The following is a 24,578-nucleotide window of genomic DNA, read 5'->3' as shown; positions in this document are numbered from 1 at the left end:
CACGAAATTTTCCATAAGTAATGGACTAGGAACGAGATATGGGCAACAATGATCAACAAGTGAGTAAGGCAGATTGTGTGCAGCGCCAGATTCGCACCCAACAGCCAACATTGAACCAATTTTTTTCAGCAGAAATCGGTTCCGCATTAAGGCATTAGTACTTCTACCACGCTTCGCTGTCATAGGATAATTACAGCCCACACCGAACCTATTTGAGAAACTGTACTTTAATTATAACGACCCAGAACTTCTAAGCTGCGGAGTCTGTTATCTGGCGAAGCTACTGGAAGTGTGCCCTGGTAGTGACTGGTCTGATTCTTTCCCACGTTTTCTGCGGTACATTGTTGGGCTCATTTCACTGCAATATGAATCAGTGTCCAGAACTGTATGAACTGGAATTATCCACTGTACCCATTAGTATTACACGACTACAGTTGGACTTTCAGGAGGGGAAATCTATTGTGAATATACAGGGTGAGTTACTAACTATTGACACCTAGAGTAACTCCGAAAGTATGACAGGAGCTGAAAAGTTTGTGGAGCGAAAGGTGTATGTGACAACGAGAGTCGTAATATGATGTTGGTTTTTTGTTGCTAGGTGGGGTCGCTTCAGAGATATAAAGGTCAAATTTGTTGTGTTAAACGGGATGCTATAGTTCGGTACTTATTTTCTGATAGTGGCTATCGAGACGGACCCAATGACGTGTAACAGTAAGGTCTTTGAATGTCAACGAAGGTCACAAAAGATGTTAGAAGTGACGACCATTGGTATAGATGCAGTGGTGCAATCTTCTTATCAAGGATTTAGTGGTATTCCTTATCACATCGGCACTTATCGAAGCACATGCTCTGACTATTCTCTCTGGCATATCTTCAGGTGTAGTTGGAATGTCTTTATAAACAATGTCTTTTACGAATAACCACAAGAAAAAATCCAGAGGCGTCAAGTTTGGCGAACGAGCCGGCCACGACCCATACCCTCCGCGTCCAAGGCAACGATTTGGGAATTGTCTCTGCAATTCATTTCTAGCCATCAGCGACATATGTGCCAGACACCCATCGTGTTGATACCACATTCTGTTCCTTGTTCCTAAAGGTATTTCTTCCAATAACAGACCTAATGTTTCTTTTAGGAATCTGGTGTACGCCCTACTATTAAGATTTCCTTCGATGAAATAGGGGCCTATAATTCTGTCCTCCAGAACCCCACATCATACATTCACCGACCACTGTTTCTGGTGTGCAACTTGCCGCAGCCATCATGAATTTTCAGTTTCCCAATAATGAATGTTATGCAAGCTAACATTTGCATGGTTCGTGACTGTAGCCTCGTCAGTAAATAAAGTAAAATTAATAAACGTGTCATCCCTCTGAATCTGAAGTTGAGATTATCGGCTGAATTCAGTCCGTACCAGTTAATTCTTGCTGTAGATTGATATGGTAAGGATGATATTTATGGCGATGCAGAACACGAACAACACTACTCTAGGTCATGTCAGATTCTCCTGCGATTTGACGCCATCCAACACAAGAATCTCGAACCACCGTGGAAAGAGTACCAATTTCCGTTTCTTCGTTAGTAACTTTCCTTTTCCGGATATGTTTCCGTTGCCTTAAAGATCCAGTTGTTCTCAATTTATCATACACATATTTAAATGTACGACGTGTAGGGTGAGTAGGTTGAGGATATATTTCAGCGTATAAGTCTCTAGCTCAAACTGAAATTCGTTGGAATTCTCCATAAATCAGAAGCATATGGACTTGTTCTTCGAAGGAATACATCATTCACATTAGCTTGATTCGACGATACTAGACTTGACGCTCCTATTAGTGATTTATTGTGAAACCGTCGAATGGTGTTTACATGTCAATGGCACGTTAAATGAATACTCTGTATTCAGCGAATATTTACTATTTGCAAAATGTACAAGAGAGAATTGTCAGATCAGGTGCTTCGATAAGTGCCGAAGTGATAAGGAATACCACTCAATCCACGGCGAGAAGATTGCAGCACTGCATTGATACCAATGGTCATTACTTCGAACACCTTCTGTAAATGGACGCTCATGTCACCTTTGTGACCTTCGCTGGCCTTCAAAGGCTTACTGTTAGAGACCATTACAATCGTCTCTATAGCCGCTACCAGTGATCTAGGGGGGTCGGCACTGTAGCTCATCGTGTTCGGTCAGAGGGCTGCTCGCCCTCTGTGCTAAAAGAACTGAGTAAAGGAGTTAACAATCATCTTGAACGGATGTCTTGTGACTTCCGCCCAGACCAAACGCAACGAACAATACCGAACAAAAAGGAGGGGGGAGGGGGGATGGGGCAGGGGGAGGGGGGATAGGGGAGGGGGGAGGAGGGGAAGGGGGGTAGCGTCTTTGATTCATGACCAAATCGCTTTTGGTCCCGGCTTCGAATACAGCAGCTGCTTAAATTTCGATTAATAATCAGCGCTGGCGGCCGAAGACTTTTGGCATAAGAAGACACCCTCATTCAGCCAACTGTTTTGTCATAGAGGGCGGAGCAGCGGACAAAGTTTCAGGTACTCTCTTGTCCTAGGGGTGTGAAACTGTCCCTAAGGGTGGAAGAATCAGCAGCGATCAACGGCATGAGGACGCAGAAGGCAATGAAAACCACTCCATTAAAGATACGTAACGTGTATCCACTGGACATGTGGCCTGTAATTGAAGAAGTGTCATGATGATCTCTCTATTTGCGAAAGATTCCGGAATAGTCCCCCTTTGGGATCTCCGGGAGGGGACTGCCAAGTGGGAGGTTACCATGGGAAAAAGACTGAATAATCTACGAAAGGATAACGTTCTACGAGTCGGGGTGTGGAATGTCAGAAGTTTTAACGTGGTGCGGAAATTAAAAACTCTGAAAAGGAAAATGCAAAGGCTCAATATTCATATAGTAGGGGTCAGTGAAGTGAAATGGAAAGATAATAAGGATTTATGGTCAGATGAAAAAAGTGGTTCAAATGGCTCTGAGCACTATGCGACTCAACTGCTGTGGTCATCAGTCCCCTAGAACTTAGAACTAATTAAACCTAACTAACCTAAGGACATCACACACACCCATGCCAGAGGCAGGATTCGAACCTGCGACCGTATCAGCAGCGCGGCTCCGGACTGGAGCGCCTAGAACCGCACGGCCACCGCGGCAGGCTTATGGTCAGATGAGAATAAGGTAATATCAACAGCAGCAGAAAATGGTATAGCGGGATTAGGATTCGTTATGAATAGGAAGGTATCGCAGAGAGTGTGTTACTGTGAACAGTTCTGTGACAGGGTTATTCTTATCAGAATCGACAGCAAACCAACGTTGACAACAATGCTTCAGGCATACATGCAGACGTCGCAAGCTGAAGATGAAGAGAGAGAGAAAATGTATGAGGATATTGAAAGGGTAATATAGTGTGAAAAGGGGGATGAAAATGTTATAGTAATGGGGGACTGGAATGCAGTTGTAGGGAAGGACTAGAAGAAAAGGTTACAGGAGAATATGGGTTTGGAACAAGGAATGAGAGAGGAGAAAGACTAATTGAGTTCTGTAACAAGTTTCAGTTAGTAGTAGCGAATTCTCTATTCAAGAATCACAAGAGGAGGAGGTATACTTATAAAAGGCCGGGTGATACGTGAAGATTTCAATTAGATTACATCATGGTCAGACAGAGATTCTGAAATCAGATACTGGATTGTAAGACGTACCCAGGAGCAGATATAGACTCAGATCATAATATAGCGGTGATGAAGAGTAGGCTGAAGTTTAAGACATTAGTCAGGTGAATCAATACGCAAAGAAGTTGGATACGGAAGTACTAAGGAATGACGAGATACAGTTGAAGTTCTCTAAGGCTATAGATACAGCAATAAGGAATAGCTCAGTAGGCAGTACGGTTGAAGAGGAATGTACTTCTCTTAAAAGAGTCATCACAGAAATTGGGAAGGAAAACATAGGTACAAAGAAGGTAAGGACTAAGAAATCATGAGTAACAGAAGAAATACTTCAATTGATCGATAAAAGGACGAAGTACAAAAACGTTCCGGGAAACTCAGGAATACAGAAATACAAATCGCTGAGGAATTAAACAGAAAGGAAGTGCAGGGAAGCTAAAGCGAAATGGCTGTGGGAAAAATGTGAAGACATCGAGAAAGAAATGATTGTCGGTAGAATTGACTCAGCATAAAGGAAACTCAAAACAACCTTTGGTGACATTAAAAGCAAGGGTGATAACATTAAGAGTGCAGCGGGAATTCCAATGTTAAATGCAGAGGAAAGAGCGGATAGGTGGAAAGAATGCATCGAAAGTCTCTATGAGGGGGATATTTGTCTGATGTGATAGAAGAAGAAACAGGAGTCGATTGAGAAGAGATAGGGGATCCTGTATTAGAATCAGAATTTAAAAGAGCTTTGGAGAACTTAAAAGCAAATAAGGCAGAAGTGATAGATAACATTCCATCAGAACTTCTAAAGTCATTGGGGGGAAGTGGCAACAAAACAATTATTCACGTTGGTGTATAGAATGTGTGACTCTGGTGGCACACCATCTGACTTTCAGAAAAGCATCATCCATACAATTCCGAAGGCGACAAGAGCTGACACGTGCGAGAATTTACAGCTCATGCATCCATGTTGCTTACAAGAATAATATACAGAAGAACTGAAAAGAAAGTAGAGGATGCGCTAGGTGACGATCAGTTTGGCTTTAGGAACGGTAAAGGCACCAGAGAGGCAATTCTGACGTTGCGGTTAGTAATGGACGCAAGACTAAAGAAAAATCAAGACACATTCATAGGATTTGTCGGCCTGGAAAACCGTTCGACAATGTGAAATGGTGCAAGATGTTCGAAATTCTGAAAAAGTAGGGGTAACCTATAGGGAGAGACGGGTCATATACAATATGTACAACAGCCAAGAGATAATAATAATAGTGGACGACCTGCAACGAAGTGTTAGTATTAAAAAGGGTGTAAGACAAGGATGTAGCCTTTCGCTTCTACTGTTCAATCTGTACATCGAGGAAGTAATGACGGGAATAAATGAAAGTTTCAGGAGTTGAATTAAAATTCATGGTGAAAGGATATCAATGATACGAATCGCTAATGACATTGCTAACCTGAGTGAAAGTGAAGAAGAATTACATGATATGCTGAACGGAATAAAGAGTCTAATGACTACAGATTATGGACTGAGAGGAAATCGAAGAAAGAAGAAGGTAATGAGAAGTAGTAGAAATGAGTTCAGCGAGAAACTTAACATCAGGATTGATGGTCACGAAGTAGATGAAGTTAAGAAATTCCGCTACCTAGGCAGTAAAATAACCAATGACGGACGGAGCAAGGAGTACATCAAAAGCAGTCTAGCAATGGCAAAGAGGGCATTCCTGGCCAAGAGAAGTCTACTAATATGAAATATCGGCGTTAGTTTGAGGAAGAAATTTTTGAGAATGTACGTCTTGAGTACAGCATTGTATGGTAGTGAAACATGGACTGTGGGAAAACCGGAACAGAAGAGAATCGAAGCATTTGAGATGTGGTGCAACAGAATAATGTTGAAAATTAGGTGGACAGATAAGGTAAGGAATGAGGTGGTTCTGCGCAGAATCGGAGAGGAAATGAAAATGTGGAAGAAACTGATAAGGAGATGGGACAGAATGATTGGACGGTTTTTGAGACATGAGTAAAGACTTCCATGGTACTAGGACAAAGATTGGAATACATCCAGCAAATAATTGAGGATGTAGGTTGCAAGTGCTACGCTGAGATGTACAGGTTAGCACAGGCGAGGAATTCGTGACGGGCCTCATCAAACCAGTCAGAAAACAGACAAAAAAAAAATCCGCTATCAGAAAATAAGTACCAAACTATACCATCCCATTTAAAAAGACAAACTCGAACTTCACATCTCTGACGCGACCCCACCAAGCAACGAAATCCAACGTCATATTATAGGCCCTGTTGTCCCATGCAACATTTGTCTCACAAACTTCTCAGCTGCTATCACTCTTTCGGAGTTATTCTAGGTGGCAGTAGTTGGTGACTCACCCTGTATAAACGGCATTTCTTTTGTTACCTAAAGTGGCTTGTTTAGTCTAGACTGTGTTCGAGTAAATTCCCTCTCCAGGAGTGCGGATTTCGTACAGGCTGTTTTGAGGTTCCGTTTCGAAACTCATGTGGTTCGATTTAAAGATGGAAATTTTTTCAGGAGACGTAGGTGGCTCTTCCCATTAGATAATGGCCGTAATTGACGAAACTGCTAGGCACTGGGGCTCGTTCTTAGAGGTTGTTACTTTAATGACGTATGCTCCAAATGTAAGAGGTGCTAACTTATAAAACTTACCCTGGAGCTTGCAGTATGAAACTGATTTAATATTCTGGAGCAAAGTGGTGATCCAGGGGCATGGTGTAACATTTCTATGTATTATGTTTTAAGATGTAACTTGTAGTGGTCTATAGTTCCGGTGTTATATTTATTTAATACTCCAGGTTGCCCTAGGATAAGTTGGGCCCCTCAATCACTAATTTGATGAGGTGATATGGTTCAAATAACTCTGAGCATATGGGACTTAACATCTGAGGTCATCAGTCCCCTAGAACTTAGAACTACTTAAACCTAACTAACCTAAGGACATCACACACATCCATGCCCGAAGCAGGATTCGAACCTGCGACCGTAGCGGTCGCGCAGTTCTAGACTGAAGTGCCTAGAACCGCTTGGCCAGAAAGGCCGGCGATGAGGTGTTATTTGTAATTGTTTTATTGATATGGTTTTTAAATGTTGAGCCTCGAAATGAGCGAGCTTCGTTTTAATCAGTATTCTCCTGTATTTAAGAACTGTTTTACAGGGTATGGTTTGTTGATTTGTTAATGTATTCTGAAGAGTTTACTTCGAGTTGAAACTGAGCTATAATATCCTTATCTAGGGCTGCCTGGAAAGACGTTAGTAACCACAGGTGCAATTTTGTTCCATAAGAAATGTATTGTTCCGTCTTGACCAATGCTAACACCATTTATGTTTCAGGTCACCAAACTCATTTTCTAACGAAACCCGTAACTTGGAGGTCACTATGGAACTTTGTAGCAACAAGCGCTACACATATGTTATAGAGTTTATGTAAATTGTTTACCATATAAGCTCTGTTTCTTAAACATTTTTATAAACCAATTGTACCTGTTTAATTTATAAATCTTTGAACTGTCGTTTTGGCTTTAGTAATCCCAACATAGCTGCACTACACCTGGTGGTACATAATCCTGTTGAGTTGGCGGGCAAATGACACTTACCTTTTGATTTTGATTGCAGAGCGCTTCATACTGGAACATTAAACTGAAAGACAGGCAAGTTGTGCTGTAGCCTGTAATCAGTCATAGCCTAATGGACTGCCTTGGTCCTGACAACGTTACTACCAAAATGTTTGCAACCACTAGTGCAAATCATTTTTATTAACTCTCTGGATATTATTATAGCTTAATATTAAGACAGAAGGTCTATTTTAATAAAAAGGAGTCAAAGTTGCGGACATAGGCTTCATGAGATGAGCAAGTATGAAATAAATGTTCAGTATCGGGTAATAAAACATAAGAGGTGGAAAAGAAAAGTGAATTATACACGCGCAGAAAAATTTATGCACGAAATACTTTAAACTAAAGGCATCTGTGTGCATCACATTCTCGCAGATCGTACATCCCAGGAAAAAACATTCAGGAACAATAAAATCTCTAACCAAAATTCACAAACTATGTTTTTCACCTAGATTTTGTATTCAAAAAATCGAATTAACAACAGAAATTACGTGATAATGTAGAGATAGTACTATAAGGCGAACCTGCAAACTGCTCCGCATTCTGCACATACTCGCCACGAAGACCTCGGACTCTCACCGTTAACAAAATAAAAACATTTCAAGGCTGACTCAAATAGCAGCAACTTCCAGTACCATATGGGACCCTATTCTTCTCTCTTATAAACCGCTCAGATTCTGGCTTCATTCATCAATAAGACAAAGGATTTCGGGCTCCCTAGCCACCACGTGGTACTCAAACTGTCGAATTTACCGAGAACTGTCTCGCTGGAAAGTTACAAATGCACCGAATATATGGCTGTAACGAATTCCCAAATAGTTACGAAATACGAGGCCGAGAAGTGACAACGATTAACACCGTGTGAATTCACACAGTTTCACGAAACTCCAAATAACGCCTTAGCATGCTAATTTACGAAATGTTGTATGTACGGAATATTATAGAGTACTGCAAGGCGAAGCAAAAAAAAATGGCTCTGAGCACTATGGGACTTAACATCTGTGGTCATCAGTCCCCTAGAACTTAGAACTACTTAAACCTAACTAACCTAAGGACATCACACACATCCATACCCGAGGCAGGATTCGAACATGCGACCGTAGCAGTCGCGCGGTTCCGGACTGAGCGCCTAGAACCGCGAGACCACCGCGGCCGGCAAGGCGAAGCATCTATGAAATAAACGAGCAAGGTAATACTAAAAACTAATAGCTGAACGCCACGTGTGATTTGAAGAAGCACCACTCAAGATATTTCAATTAGCTTACGAATTCCACGAATTAATTTATTGAAAGAATTCCAGTAATTGAACTGAGAAGATATACGGTACGTAAGGGCAAAAGTGACATAAAATCAATGCATCTCTCGCAGGCACCTTATCACACAGGGTACTCTCGACAGCCGCGCGAACAGGTCTAATATAGACAACGGTTACAACTAATGCGTCGCATTAGTGTCTCCACGAGACTGTATCAGCTCCCCTTTGTTCACCCGCTTCCACTAAGTTTGCCCTATCAACGAAGGCCAGATAAGGGGGATTATGGAAAAAATACATGTTCACTACTGGCCATTAAAACTGCTACACCACGACGATCACGTGCTACAGACGCGAAATTTAACCGACAGGAAAAAGATGCTGTGATATGCAAATGATTAGCTTTTCAGAGCATACACACAAGGTTGGCGCAGGTGGCGACACCTACAACGTGCTGACATCAAGAAAGTTTCCAAACGATATCTGATACACAAACAGCAGTTGACCGGCGTTGCCTGGTGAAACGTTGTTGTGATGTCTCGTGTAAGGAGGAGAAATGCGTATCATCACGGTTCCGACTTTGATAAAGGTCGGATTGTAGCACATCGCGATTGCGGTTTATCGTATCGCGACATTGCTCCTCGCTTTGGTCGAGATCCAATGCGTGTTAGCATAATATGGAATCAGTGAATTCAGGAGGGTAATAGGAACGCCGTGCTGGATCCCAACGGCCTCGTATCACTAGCAGTCGAGATGACAGGCATCTCATCCGCATGGCTGTAACGGATCGTGCAGCCACGTCTCGATCCCTGAGTCAACAGATGGGGACGTTTGCAAGACAATAACCACCTGCACGAACACTTCGACGACGTTTGCAGTAGCATGGACTATCAGCTCGGAGACCACGGCTGCGGTTACCCTTGACCCTGCATCTTAGACAGGAGCGCCTGCGATGGTGTACTCAACAACGAACCTGGGTGCACGAATGGCAAAAAGTCATTTTTTACGGGTGAGTCCAGGTTCTGTTTACAGCATCATGAAGGTCGCATCCGTGTTTTGCGACATCGCGGTGATTGCACATTGGAAGCGTGTATTCGTCATCGCCATACTGGCGTATCACCCGGCGAGATGGTATATGGTGCCATCGGTTACACGTCTCGGTCACCTCTTGTTCGCATTGACGGCACTTCGGACGGTGGACGTTACATTTCAGATGTGTTACGACCCGTGGCTCTACCCTTCATTCGATCCCTGCGAAACCCCACATTTCAGCAGGATAATGCACGACCGCATGTTGCAGGTCCTGTACGGGCCTTTCTGGATACAGAAAATGTTCGACTGCTGCCCTGGCCAGAACATTGTCCAGATATCTCACCAATTGAAAACGTCTGGTCAATGGTGGCCGAGCAACTGGCTCGTCACAATACGCCTGTCACTACTCTTGATGAACTGTGTTATCGTGTTGAAGCTGCGTGGGCAGCTGTACCTGTACACGCCATCCAAGCTCTGTTTGACTCAATGTCCAGGCGTATCTAGGCCGTTATAACGGCCAGAGGCGGTTGTTCTGGGTACTGATTTCTCAGAATCTATGTACCCAATTTACGTGAAAATGTAATTACATGTCAGTTCTAGTATATTTGTCCAATGAATACCCGTTTATCATCTGCATTTCTTCTTGTTGTAGCAATTGTAATGGCCAGCAGTGTAGTCTCAAATTATTGTTCAGTGGTAGGTGGGAGTGCCATCAATAACATACTAAAAAATGTGGCCAGTTAAGTGTGAGCTTGGTGGGGGGGGGGGGGGGGGGGGGGGAAGGGGTTGTCACCTTCATTTCCTGAATAACTCAAAAACCGCCGCTTCTAGCGAAAATATCTCCCAGTACAAGATCAAGCAACACTAAATTTCCTACAAACAATATCATAATTTTTTTCTCTAGGACTGATAGTTCCCATTCTGAAGGCGATGAATAAATCGCAGATAATTAATAACAGCGTTTTAATGACATAAAATTAAGGTTTATTGTTATATGAAGGGGCTTAAGAACAATTACAGTATTAAATGTAGCAAAAAATGGTTCAAATGGCCCTGAGCACTATGGGACTCAACTGCTGAGGTCATAAGTCCCCTAGAACTTAGAACTACTTAAACCTAACTAACCTAAGGACAACACACACATCCATGCCCGAGGCAGGATTCGAAGCTGCGACCGTAGCGGTCGCGCGGTTCCAGACTGTAGCGCCAGAACCGCTCGGCCACCAGCGGCCGCAAATGTAGCACATTTAAGTGCTGTAGGACCGTATTAAATGGATAAATGGAGTTCAGAATTATGACGTGTTGGAGGGGTTGGGAGGGGGGAGGACGGGGTGGAGGGCAGATAAGTGAAGGATGGCTGGTCACCAGGTTCTGGTCATATACTTCCTCACTTCAAAGGTCTACAGGCTAGAGCGATTTGCCGATTCCCCAATCACTCTAACCAACTAGGTCACAAGAAACAACTACAGGGCGTTACACAAAGGTATTTCAATCTTTCAGCAGCTCGGAATACAGGTACGATTTACTACTAATACTAACGGCGGAAATGCATAAGGGCGGATTCTACGTAAATCTCTGTACACTGTTCTATACTGATTGTGGGGAAACTGATTCCTAGCCATTCTGTACGTCAGTTGTAGCTTGAGCCGCAGTACTAGGTGGGCCTCAACATGTCTGACGGAATAGGACTCATTACGTTCAAGCCTACTATAGAATTGCATTGCTTGACTTATGTTAAAATATCTGAAGTTTCATAATACCCAGGTAAGCTAATTCTGATGCAGAGGGAGCAAATTTAAGCCCCTGGGCCTCTTCCGACGTGGGGAGAACTGGAGTTGGTGTGAAACATTTGGTTCTCCTCGTGCTGTGAGAATTTTCCCAGCCATTTATAATCGAGACATGGAAATATTCTTTGTCGAATACATAATGACATCATCTGACCCTTGGGACAGGCTCATCAGTGTGGTAGACATTTCACAGCTCCAGATATTGAGCCTTTTCAGAAAATAAATCGGTTAGTAACTGAGTATAGGGATTCACTTAATAAACTAAAAAACTCGACTACCTGAACACAGCCTCAGTGAATTTATTTTGTCTACTCACATAATAACTGGACAGGAAATGCTGGAGAGGCATAGTCTGTCTGTAAACGGAAAAGCGAGCAAGAATCATTGTGTGAGTGGGGGAGGGGAGGGGGGGGGAGGAGGGAGACGGAGTTGCCTTTCCTGGAAGAGTACTCCAACTGTCGTGAAGGATTAGTATGAATCAGTTTCCCGCTACTAACAGTGTTGAACAGAGTGCAGAGATCTGCGTAGATTCTGTCCATTTAGCAACCCATATCTGTTTCCCGTGTAATACCAGCGAACATTGTGGAAATCCTACTGCACTAACATCTGGTACATTTAATGTTTGTTCTTAATCCACTTTAGTTAACACTAAACATTAATTTTGTACCATTATAACTCTGTAATTATCAGTGATTTTACCGTCCCTTGCAACGTGGAAATTATTAGTCGTAAGAAAATATTAATAGAGCACTGTGTTGAACATTTATTGTAGTTTAATCTTGGCCTTAGTCACATTTTCGATAGAACATTATTTTCGAGTTATTCAAGAAAAACATGAAAAATTCCATTTAAAAGCTCCACCCCACCCTCACATCTCAACACTCAGGAGTTATTCTTGGCACTCCCTCCTATCATTGCACAAAAAGTTGCGACTACATGAATTTTTCCCCCACTTTTCTTTCGTTGACTAGACTGTCTTTCACTTGAGCCTAAGATATCCCACTTCACCAATGGTCTAAGGTTGTGCTCAGCTCGACAGTCATTTGTGTTACTAAACACAGTTACTGTGACATCCATGACCACAAAATAAAGCCAGAGAATATGTGAGCAATCAATGGTTGTCTACAATCAATAGAAAGCTCTCTCTCTCTCTATTTGCAAGTGCCAAATACACGCATGACTTTTAATAAAATACATACAAATACTACAATATCGCAGAATATGATTTTACATTTTTACTGACTCAGCCGCACACAGCAGTAATCTTTCAAGGTTCTAGTTGGTCCTCTTGCAATGTTGCTCGGAAACAAACGAAAAGTGCTACCTCTTCAACGCTCTGCCGCTGTGTGGCTTAGAAGTCAGAAGAAGTTACCTGAAGGCACGCAGCTGTCGCCACTGAGAGTGAGGCGTGCTACAATAATGGCGAATTAGACAATATTATCGTTGCAAAACAACTACGTGGGCAACAGCGAGCCAGATGCTGCCCTGAGCAAGTTCCAGGCGCAGTTACAGTATGCAAAGTGCGTGCGCCGGGGCAGAGAGAGATGAACGCACCATGCTTTGTTGAATGCGATCATCATCCGACACCAACATAATAAAGCAAATGACAGTTCGTAGAAAACATATCTCAGACTTATTAACACGAAAAATACAGCCACAGTGCATGTGTTAGTCGGTTAATAAGACTTCAGTTGTGTTATTATAAGTACGAGGAGGCCCAAGTATAACCGATACGCCTCACGTCCGAGGTTCAAGTAACAATGAGCTAACTGAAAAGGAATAGATCATAGTAACATTAAAAGCATGTAGTTACCTGTTAATAAGAGATGCTGGGAGTGATGGCTATGTGCGTCTAGCCATCGCTGACTGCTTGTGATGACATTACCAGCAAGATGTTGTAGTTCTGCAGCCGTGACTTCTAAATTTCTCTATTGATTTTCCGCTTAAGACCGTCTGTTGTGCGAGGATTATCAGCATAAACTTTCCTTTTTAGTATCTCATAAATAAAATTCACACGATGTGAAGTCCGAGGATTTTGGGGGCCTCCACTGACACGTCTGGCTTCAGGTAACACGTTGGTAATGTGGGCCATACTTTGGTTGGATACGTGAGCGGTCGCTCCATCTTGTTGGAATACTGCATACCCCTACCCTGCATCTGTTAACCGCGCATGGAAAGAATCAAATATCTTTAGATATCTGTCACTATTTAAGGCGAAACTGAAAAATGTGGGGCCAATAATGCACATGCCTGACAACCCACACCAAACGCCTATCTACTCTGAGTTGAGAGATTCTTTGTGCAGAAAATGGGGGCTGTCCTGAGACCAATATCTGCAATTCTGGGAGTGTACATAAGTGATAAACGAAATTAGGTTTCGTCTGACATGATGTAAAGCAAGGGGTCGAAGTAACCGTTGGCGAATTGATGTAACCAACAAGTTACAATAATAAACTTTATTTTCCTGATCCTCAAATTTCAATTCTTGCACCACGCTCATACAATAGGCTTTTAATTCATACCTTATAGTACACGATGACACGATGTTCGAGGTACACCAACATCCTTACCGACTTCTCGTAACGCCCATGCGAATACTGTTTATAGTTTCAGAGGTTCTCCCCGTCGGTAGCCTATTCATCTGCACATTCTGAACGGATCCTATGGCACAGATCTTAGATAACACTGGTCTTACGGAGTTTCCTACCAGGTTACTTCGCCTGAAGCATTTCTTTACATTCCTAGACGAAGTCTGTCTTTATGTAACACTCTACAATATCAATACGTTGTTGTAATGAAAAATGTAACGGTACGAACTTCTCAAAAGAACTGACGCACGGACACACAACAGCTCTCAGCTTCCCGATAAAAAGCGGAGTAGACAACTGTCGAGACAGTGTTGACACATCACAGGCAATTAGACAAGAGATTATTAACCGATACGTGAGGTGTATTGGTCTTATAGGTAATGTTCATAATTGTTGTCTGTAAAAGCAGAACTCGAATCCTGCCCCGGCACACAGATTTACCAATTAATTACCATTCTGGAGAAACTCAGAACATGTAATGAATACCGACTACAGTGGCCGTCACGAAAATACACACATGAAAGAAAGTTTTGCATCGCCACGGTTCCCAGAATTCCTGAAGATAGACGATGACTATTGATATTGTATCACAGATACAGTCCCTTTGACTGTTCAGAGATGTCACTAAATCCGCTGAAAGATGTAAACGACCATGCAGGAGCAGCGCCTATTAGACAGAGGGGGCCCGACAGCCGATCAGTTCCAGTCATTACACCAGGAAGGAGGTACACGTCTCGTGTTGTCTGTAGTTCAAGCAATCCAAGACGGTCAATACCGCGCTTCGATTGCGTCCGCATTGTTACTTTGTGCCAAGAAGGGCTCTCAACAAGGGAAGAGTCCAGCAGTCTCGGAGTAAACCAAAGCTATGTTGTTCGAACATGGAGGAAACACAGAGAGACAGAAACTGTCGATGACGTGACTCGCTCAGGCCGACCAAGGGCTACTAGTGCACTGGATCATCGCTACCTACGGATTATGGATCAGAGGAACCCTGACAGCAATACTACCATGTTGTATAATGCTTTTCGTGCAGCCACAGGACGCCGTGTTACGACTCAAACTGTACGAATTAGGCTGCATGATGCGCAACTTCACTCCCGACGTCCATGGCGAGGTCCATCTTTGCAACCACGACACCACGCAGCGCGGTACAGATGGGCCCAACAATATGCGCAATGGACCGCTCAGGACTGACATCATGTTCTCTTCACCGATGGGTGTCGATTATGCCTTCAACCAAACAGTCGTCGGAGACGTGTTTGGAGGCAACCCGGTCAGGCTGAAAGCCTTAGGCACACTGTACAGCGATTGCAGCAAGGTGGAGGTTCCCTGCTGTTTTGGGATGGCATTACATGGGGCCAACGTACGCCGCTGATGGTCATGGAAAGCACCGTAATGGCTGTACGACAGGTAATGCCATCTTCCGACCGATAGTGCAACCATTTCGGTAACATATTGGCGAAGCATTCGTCTTCATAGACGACAATTCGCATCCCCATCGTACACTTCTTGTGAATGACTTTCTTCAAGATCACAACATCTCTCGACTAGAGTGGCCAGCATGTTCTCCAGACATGAACCCTATCGAACATACCTGGGATAGACTGAAAAGGGTTGTTTATGGACGACGTGACCCACCAACTACTCTGAGGGATCTACGCTGAATCGTCATAGAGGAATGGGACACTCTGGACCAACAGTGCTTTGATGTACTTGTGGGTAGTATGCCACGATGAATACAGTCGCGCATGAATGCAAGAGGACGTGCTACTCGGTATTAGAGGTACCGGCGTGTACAGCAATCTGAACCACCGTCTCTGAAGGTCTCGCTATATGGTGGTACAACATGCAATGTGTGGTTTTCATGTGCAGTAAAAAGGGCGGAAATAATATTTATGTTGATATCTATTCCTATTTTGTGTACAGGTTCCGGAACTCTCGGAACCGAGGTGATGCAAGACTTTTTGTCATGTTTCTAGTACCTGAACCTCATATCCGCTACATGATGTTTTCAGGTGCTGTGACTTGTCTGCTTCCTAGCTTCGTTGTCACTTACTACATGCACACTGTAGCAGTGAAATATCTCAGCACCAGTGTTTATGTGCGATATCGCGCGCCCATAATTACGTGGTTTCAGTCCTCTATGGAAACATGAACTGACTTGCGTTTCGTAGGGCTTGCATGTATTTACTTCACCGGTCGTTGTGCATAAAGGGAAAAAGGCACTCTAAAGCAAAGTAAAAGTGTCCTACCGCAAGTGCTGATTTTTTTTTTTTTACTGATCTGGCCAACGCTGAAGAAATCAAAAATAATATAAGTTTAATGCAAATTCATAAACTGACAACAAAATCTTACAATATTTCCAGATCGACTGTATGCCATGTTAGTAGGGGGACAAGGGGTTGTGGCCCTATTCTGCATTATTACCAAATTTACTCAACATGGCGGGTCTAAGATGGCGGCGACACATGTGGCAATGTCGCAATGACGTTGTAGCGAGAAGTCCGTATTTTGGCCAGAAAATAAGTCAATTGGGGTACCTCCACTAACCTAACTCCCTCCCCTCCCCACCCCATCCATGCCCTCTCTCCTTCCTAAGAAAATGGTGGGAAGTTAAAATTTTGGCTGGAAAAATGTCAGTTGGGCTACCTTCACTGACCTAAGAAAATGACTGGATATTTTGGCGGGAAAAATGGTCAATTTGGCTACTTCCACTAACCGCTTCCCTGGAATTGGTGGGAAACCGACTCAGCCTGTGCTGGGCTACTGGAGAGGATAGACGTAAATCTTTATTTTGCATGCATTTGGGCTGCCATAGGCAATAGTTCCATCCAGTGTTTTCACCGTGAGGTCTGGAGTCCAACTGACCTAGTACACAGTACTGCAACCAGAGGGCGCCATTGTCCCTTGGCAGGTTGGGGAAAAATGGCAGGAAAAGGAATTAGTCTGTGTCCAGCTGCTGGAGAGAGGTTCAAATGTCTCTGAGCACTATGGTTCTTAACTGCTGAGGTCATCAGTCCCCTAGAACTTAGAACAAATTAAACCTAACTAACCTAAGGACATCACACACATCCATGCCCGAGGCAGGATTCGAACCTGCGACCGTAGCGGTCGCGCAGTTTCGGACTGTAGCGCCTAGAACCGCTCTGCCACTTCGGCCGACCTGCTGGAGAGAGGAAGGAACGTACATTTATTTATTCTTTTCAGTGGAAATTTGGAACAGTTTATCTAGGGATGGATTTCACATATATATTGTTTATTACGCTGATACAAAACACTCGCCCTGGCGTGCTTGGGGTCACAGTAAATAGCCTACAGACCTGTAAAACAGTCGTAAATCACCGAAATAATGTAGGACATTGATGTGCAGACATGATAACGACTCATAAATTGTCAAAATAATGCGTTTATAGCGCTCTGCAAACAATTAACTAATTGTAAACGGTGGAAATAATGCATTGCACAGCCCACAGACATCTTCACAAAATAATGCAACAGGCATGTTCACTACAAACATATTGTCAAAAAATAATGCATATGTAACGCTCTTCAAACACGCTCACAACTCGCAAACAGCCGAAAATGATGTAGTGCACACACACTCACTGCACATAAAAAATCTTTCGAACTATCGTTAAGAAATTCGACTGCTACTTATGAGTGAACTATTCCCTACAGAAGCCCCAACAAGTGGATGCCTGGGCGGCACGCTCACGCTGGTCCAATCTGTCCCCCCAAGCGAGATGCCTCTGGCCTTGTGCACATGTTTACCTAAGCACAGTTGCTAGCGAGATGACGTGTAGCAACACGCCCACGCAGGCGCTGCTAAAAGGTTGTGAGTGTTATACTGACATCACATGTCTCTGTAAATATGAGCCAAGTCTCCCTCTCCGAAATCGTGAAGTGTCGCAGATATAGGTAACGGTCGCTTTTGTTGTTGTAGGAGCTTCTGTGATGTCTCAGCTTGTCTATATGGAAATTCTTCTCCTAACAGGACCTGTTCACGAAAATAGCCCAGAATAACATCGAATGCATTCTTCCTGATAATCCTAATGAGGCACCCCGTTCATCACGCATTACCCTTCCTGGAAATCGTGACGTCATGCTTTCAGCAAATGTCTCTGAAATGGTAAACGTCCTCACTGCTATGTAGAGGCTCCTATGTCTCAGCACAAAATATGTCTTGTGAATGTATGGAGTATTCTGATTGGCTCTTACTGAATTTACCCACCAAATTGCTGATGCTGCCAGTGTGGAAGGACTGCCCGACTTTTCTTTCTGCAGACAAGAGTTTCAGCAGCAAAACTATTTTGTACAGATCGACATATTGCACTAACCCTTAAACCTTGCAAAAGTGGGTTACAGATCGTCAAATATGGAAAGACACTTGCTCAATTATACTGCTCTGCTGCTGATGACAGAAGCTCGTATATTTCAGCATGAAACCAATCTCAGTGCAGTAAAGACACAATTCGTATCCGGCACCACACAAATGACCACATATGCATCTTGCATATAGTTATCGACCATCAGACAGTCTTGCATGTACCGCGAAGACAGACAGCATAAGCATAGTCCTCGCAGCACGAGATATTTCCCACAAGGTCATCCTCTGCAGCCAATGCTCACAAATCATCTGTCTCCGCACACACACTGGCCCAATGCATGAGCAGAGCACCCTCAGTGGACTGAGGTCACTCTCTCAACTGTTGTACAAAGGCTGCATTAGTTCTCCACGGTACAAAGGCGTTACCGTTTCCGACCTACTTACTTTCTACACCCATCTCCAGACTCTGGGATTACAAGAACATATGCATTTTCACATGGTTTATCAGAATATCATACCATTTTCGCAATGCTTCTCGATATCAAGCACATAGCAATATTGCTTGCATAGCTGTATCGCTTGCGCAATATAATTCTGAAGATACAGACTGGAAGTCATTTCTCTAGAAACCCAAAACTTAAGAGAGGTGGAGTGTGCCGTAAATCATTGAGTAACTAGAAATTTATCTCGTCTGCGGAGACTGCGAAAACTGGAAAATAATAGAGAAAACTGATACTTCTACTCGCAAATACCGATGTCGGTGGTATAATAGAGTCCAGATCATAATTACAAAGCTAATTAAGGTGTTTCTCATGTCTAGAGGGCCAGCAAACGTGTCTTCGACCAGTCTTTCACTGCTAGAGGCACACAACACATACGACAATCGATGTTCTCTCAACGAAATACAGACGGGAAATGTGCAGAAGTCAACACACGTCCATATTGAATCTTCTCAAATTTCCACGGAGAACACACGCAATTATGAAGGCTGTCCAACACATACTGAGTTCGCTACTCAGCCGTCTAGAGCTACATTCCTGTACCCCAACAGGCCTTTCCATTTGGACAGCTCTTGCCGTTAGCCAGAAACATGGTTCATTCCCACCACAGGCCACCGCCACGCACCCCCAGACACAATGGTCCTATGAAACCGGATACATGTATATTTGCGCTATACTTACAATTAAATATAACGATTGCGCCTTCAATTGAACAACTTTCGACAATGAGTGAAGTATCGGAAATACTCCCCTGATGATGGCTGTATCATTCTTATGACTTGACATGCTTCTCCAATCAAAAAAAAAAACAATCTTCCATTCCCTTTGCTATTACAGTATTCCACGTCAAATCCCTGTCTACCTTACTACTTGACATAGTCATTTTCTTTGCACGTGTTGGTACATGCACACAGATACACGCACGCACACACACACACACACACACACACACACACATACATATATATATATATATATATACATATATATATATATATATATATATATATATATATATATATATATATAAGCCTGATGCTCAAGGCGAGCCTATCACGCATCCCCTACTAATAATACTTCGCTAATAACTGATTGCTGGCCATTTGAAACAATACTGAGTGAAAATCAGCGGTGGGTGGACATGTCTCACAAGTTTCTCCTGCGAGTGGTACCATTCTGTCTTAGAAAGAGACCCGTAATCGTATTACAAACCGCCAGGTGTTAAAAACATGATTGCAACAGCCACGTTACTATAACAGTCAGTCTTGGTTTTACAGGTGCTCACAAGTATCACTAATGATATCCATACAAGCCTTATAAATCGAGGTATCGCATTACCTCAGAATGAAATGGTTTAGCCAGACAAATACCGCTAGACTGAATATGCCACGCACTTGGATATCACAATTTGACCTGTCTTTAACTCCAAATTGGCCCTTAAAATACAAGCTGGACTTTATTTGCGGACACTTGAAAGGGTCAGTTGTGGAGAAAATGCGCGAAATATCAATAACGTGTAGAAGTTACCAGGAGTTCAAGGACAGCTTCCTAAATATCTACTGACCCAAGGAGACGCAAGAGTGCATAAATTACGAGACGATTGTTGGCAAAGATTTCGAGAGTTCAGGCTACAAAAGCCCAGTCAAGTTCCTTGATTCAATGATTGACAAGAACCAATATCTTGACGTACCATGCTCTACCTGTGAAATCATTCCTCATTGTTATACCAAACTTCCGTCAGCATATCAAGTATTAGCTGGCAGGTGTGATGTGGAGCTCAGTACTTTCCATAACACGCTTTTCGAATCAGAGTACACATTCCGAGCAGAAAAGTTTAGAAAAACAGAGAAAAGTCTGACAGATACGTCGCAGGCCCTATGTCGCGTCTACAATACAACCATTACAATAACAGGAACGAAAATGCGCAGAATGGAGCGCCTTACGGAAACCATTCACGGTCGGTAAATTTCGTGAGTGATGACGTTGAGAAAAGAAGAGTCTGTAATGGGAACCGCATAATTATGTACTACACAACAGAGGGTGGAATGGAGGGAGGAATGAAGGCTACAGACCACAAAAAAACGGATAGCGAAACAATGGCTCCGGTTTCAATGACAATAGATGGTCGCGAATTACCAACGGAAGAAACGGAATTGGAGCTCAGATCAAGGAAACTGAGATTCGGGGACCGAACACAGGTCGAGGGGCGCGAGGAAATGACAACCAACGCCACTGACCTTCTGAACAAACCACAGATAGCTTAATGGTCGGTAACAGCCGAACATAAGCATTGTAGCATAAGTTTCTTTAGTTATAATAATCGTAAAGATAACAGTCATGTCTTTAGATCTTTTGCGATTCACTATGTTAATTATCATAGGAACTTCTCCCATTACTGCTAGTCTTAAAAGTTGGCGTTGTTAGAATTTCACTGTACAAGTATTTCTTCGTAACATGTATCAAGTGTATAGATGTACAGTTGGTCATCCCAGAGCTGAATAAATGACAATTGTTGAGAGTAGAAATGTGCCGATTTCACGACAGAAACCTCGTTGTTTATTTGAGTCCTATTTCGTGCTAATTAATACGTTCTCATAGCAGTTTTGCAGTGTGAACAGAACAACAGAATCAAGTGTTACAACAACGAAAGAATTTTATATCTTCGAGTGCGAATCAAGTGCACGAGTATTGGGGGTGGAATTCTTCTCGCAACATCTTAGAGATCAGCTAAAATCATATTTCTTCTACTTATTGTGTGTGCATCGCAGTATACGCCCTTGTACGATTCGGTATATAATTCGTAGTAAAGTGTGTGAAAGGGGTGTCATTGAGATTAGTTTGCGAGATTCCTGGAGGTATTTTGAAGGATGGCCGTGTATTGTCCTCACAAATGGCGTATTGACTTTCTTGTGTGTTTCGCCGTGTTTTGTGACCAGTGCCCAGTGCAATGTGTCTTCGCTGTGGGCTGATTATTGTTATCGCCAGTGGCGCGATGTATTTGTAGTGTGTTTTTTGTCTGTGGATGTCGCCTTTGGTGCGATGTTTCTCAGGAATGGGATATTTTATTCGAATGTGGTTACACACGTGAGCTATCGTTTCTAATACGGTTGTTGTTCACTGTGGTTATTCGCTTGTGGTTTTCCACGGTGGTGTGTGATGATATTCGTGTGGGCTTCTGTGAGTAGTTCGCGAGCGCCTGAATGGTAGACCTTGGGCGACAGTTTGTACCGTGGCGTGAGCACGGAATGTGCGAGTCACTTTGGTATGTATTTGCAGAGTGAGTGAGGCACATCATCAATTTATAAGAAAGAGAAGAACGGAAGATATGTAGCATTGCAGTCAAATGTCGACAATACCTTGTGCTGTTTATGCTTGTTTCAGGGGCTGGAGTGGAAAATTTGTACACGAACCAGAGAAAATTTCGTGTCAGTTTCAGCAAAAAGAGAATTTAGCGTATGTGAGCGGGCAAATTGGTGATGTCGGTACTCACTGAGATTCACGCCATACACCACCGTTAGTGCCACCTTAACGACAAAAAATGGGAGTATACTAGTTTCCATATCTTTTATAGTAGTTGGGTTACATGAATAAATAGTAGATGGAATGAGAATGACTGAAGTGAATGTGTAGTGTAAGCTTGCTTAGTACTTTGAGTGCATGAAAGGTTTTGGAAAATTAACACTATATTATACAGCAAAACACCTCACCATTACTTAAGATTATAAAGATTTAGACACAGAAATTTAATCATTTAAAATTATTCCAGTAATAATACCCAATTTTTGTGAATTAGAATAAGAATATATTTTTGTGCAAGAGCTGTAAATCATTTTATTTCTTCTTTATTCTTGGAGTAATCATTCATTATAATTCGCGGTATTTAAGCCGGAAACATACTTGTAAAAACACAGCACTAAGTTTCCATGTAAGGATCGTGCAGACTATGAGCGGCTGAGTTGTGGCAACATATCAGGCAGTTGGAGAATTCGCAGACACCGGAACAGCTGTAGCAGCTGAACAGACGGGCCGCCATGCAGACAAGATGGCTAAGGCAGTACTCCAGCCTTGTGAGAAGGGGGTGACAAAGCAGGCGATGGTGACCCACTTAGTGACAGCAGGGCAGCTGGTCGAAATGACGTCATCAGGCGCCGGCCGGGATGTCCGAGCGGTTCTTGGTGCTACAGTCTGGAACCGCGCGACAGCTACGGTCGCAGGTTCGAATCCTGCCTCGGGCATGGATGTGTGTGATGTCCTTAGGTTAGTCAGGTTTAAGTAGTTCTAAGTTCTAGGGGACTGATGACCACAGCAGTTACGTGCCATAGTGCTCAGAGCCATTTGAACTATTTGACGTCATCAGGCAGTGTGAATGGAGTCAGGAGCGGGCAAGCCCCTTTGTGCCTCGGGCTGGTGACCAGCTGACACAAGAGCACGCAGGGCGCACTGGGCAGCGCTGGGTGGAGGTACTCACATATCTGGAGACACAGTCGATGGCGTCGGCGAAGCGGGAGGTGATTCACCTCTAACCTGTGCCAATATGCTGCCCGGGTCTCCCCATGATCGTTTTCAACAGCGGCGACGCATTGCCGACCACCACGTCATCCAAGATGGTCAGTAATAGAAACGCCACTGATCGCTGGCACAGACAATGTCCTGCCACTCTGAGGGTTCTGTATGCCGAGAAAAAGGGGTAACCCTTCTCGCCAAACACATTCCACTTAGCTGCCACGTCTAACCTGTTACATGACATGTGTAGTGCAGTGTTTCATGTGACAATTGTAAATTTAAAAAAATTCATACTCCCTAAAGACCTTTGAGAAGGGAGCTGTAGAAGCTTGATTTTCATTAATTGTTTCATCTATGTTTGTTTTACTTTTTTTTTATATGTTTTATATGCTCCTTGCTGCTTTCATTTTTACAAGATTACATGTATTTGATATGTTTTATTATCAAGTTTTATATTTTCTTTAGTGAATTCAAGTATTATATTTTCATTTTGGCCGGCCGGGGTGGCCGAGCGGTTCTAGGCGCCACAGTCTGGAACCGCGCGACCGCTCCGGTCGCAGGTTTGAATCCGGCCTCGGGCATGGATGTGTGTGATGTCCTTAGGTTAGTTAGGTTCAAGTAGTTCTAAGTTCTAGGTGACTGATGACCTCAGATGTTAAGTCCCATAGTGCTCAGAGCCATTTGAACCATTTTTTTCATTTTGTGTGAAGATTCACTTGTATTATGTCAGTTATATGTTGTTTTGTTGTATTGACACTTGCATCTTTGAACTTAAGGGACAGACTGACACATTTTAGAGAAATAAGGTGCACAGATAACACAATTACAATGAAAACTATGAAGCTCTTATTTTGGGTGAATGTGAGAATGTTTGTAATCGATGTTATATCAAGGAATGAATGCAGCCTTGTGTATAATTGAGCAAGGGTAGTAATTTTCCATGGAACAAAGAATCCTCAAGACAACAATATTACATTTAGGTTAGGGAATAACCCTCTCTTGCCCCAATTTCAGAATGAATGAGTAGATAAATGTCTGCATGATCCTGTAACCGTTTAGAAATTGTCATTTGAGTCTGGGTCTTTAAGAATATGACCCAATAGCATGCCCATCACACTTTTATTTCCCACTTTAATTTTGTAGTCACGCAACAGAGAATGTATGGATGAACTCTGGCTGAATGTGGTAAAGACAGGAAATAACATTGTGCTGGGATTTCTGGTGACCGAAAACTGATTCATGTTTATTTCTTTGATAATGACCAAACTAAAGTATCACAATTTAT

This window comes from Schistocerca americana, chromosome 6 (assembly GCF_021461395.2).
Source record: "Schistocerca americana isolate TAMUIC-IGC-003095 chromosome 6, iqSchAmer2.1, whole genome shotgun sequence".
Taxonomy (NCBI): domain Eukaryota; kingdom Metazoa; phylum Arthropoda; class Insecta; order Orthoptera; family Acrididae; genus Schistocerca; species Schistocerca americana.
This window is presented reverse-complemented; position numbering follows the sequence as displayed.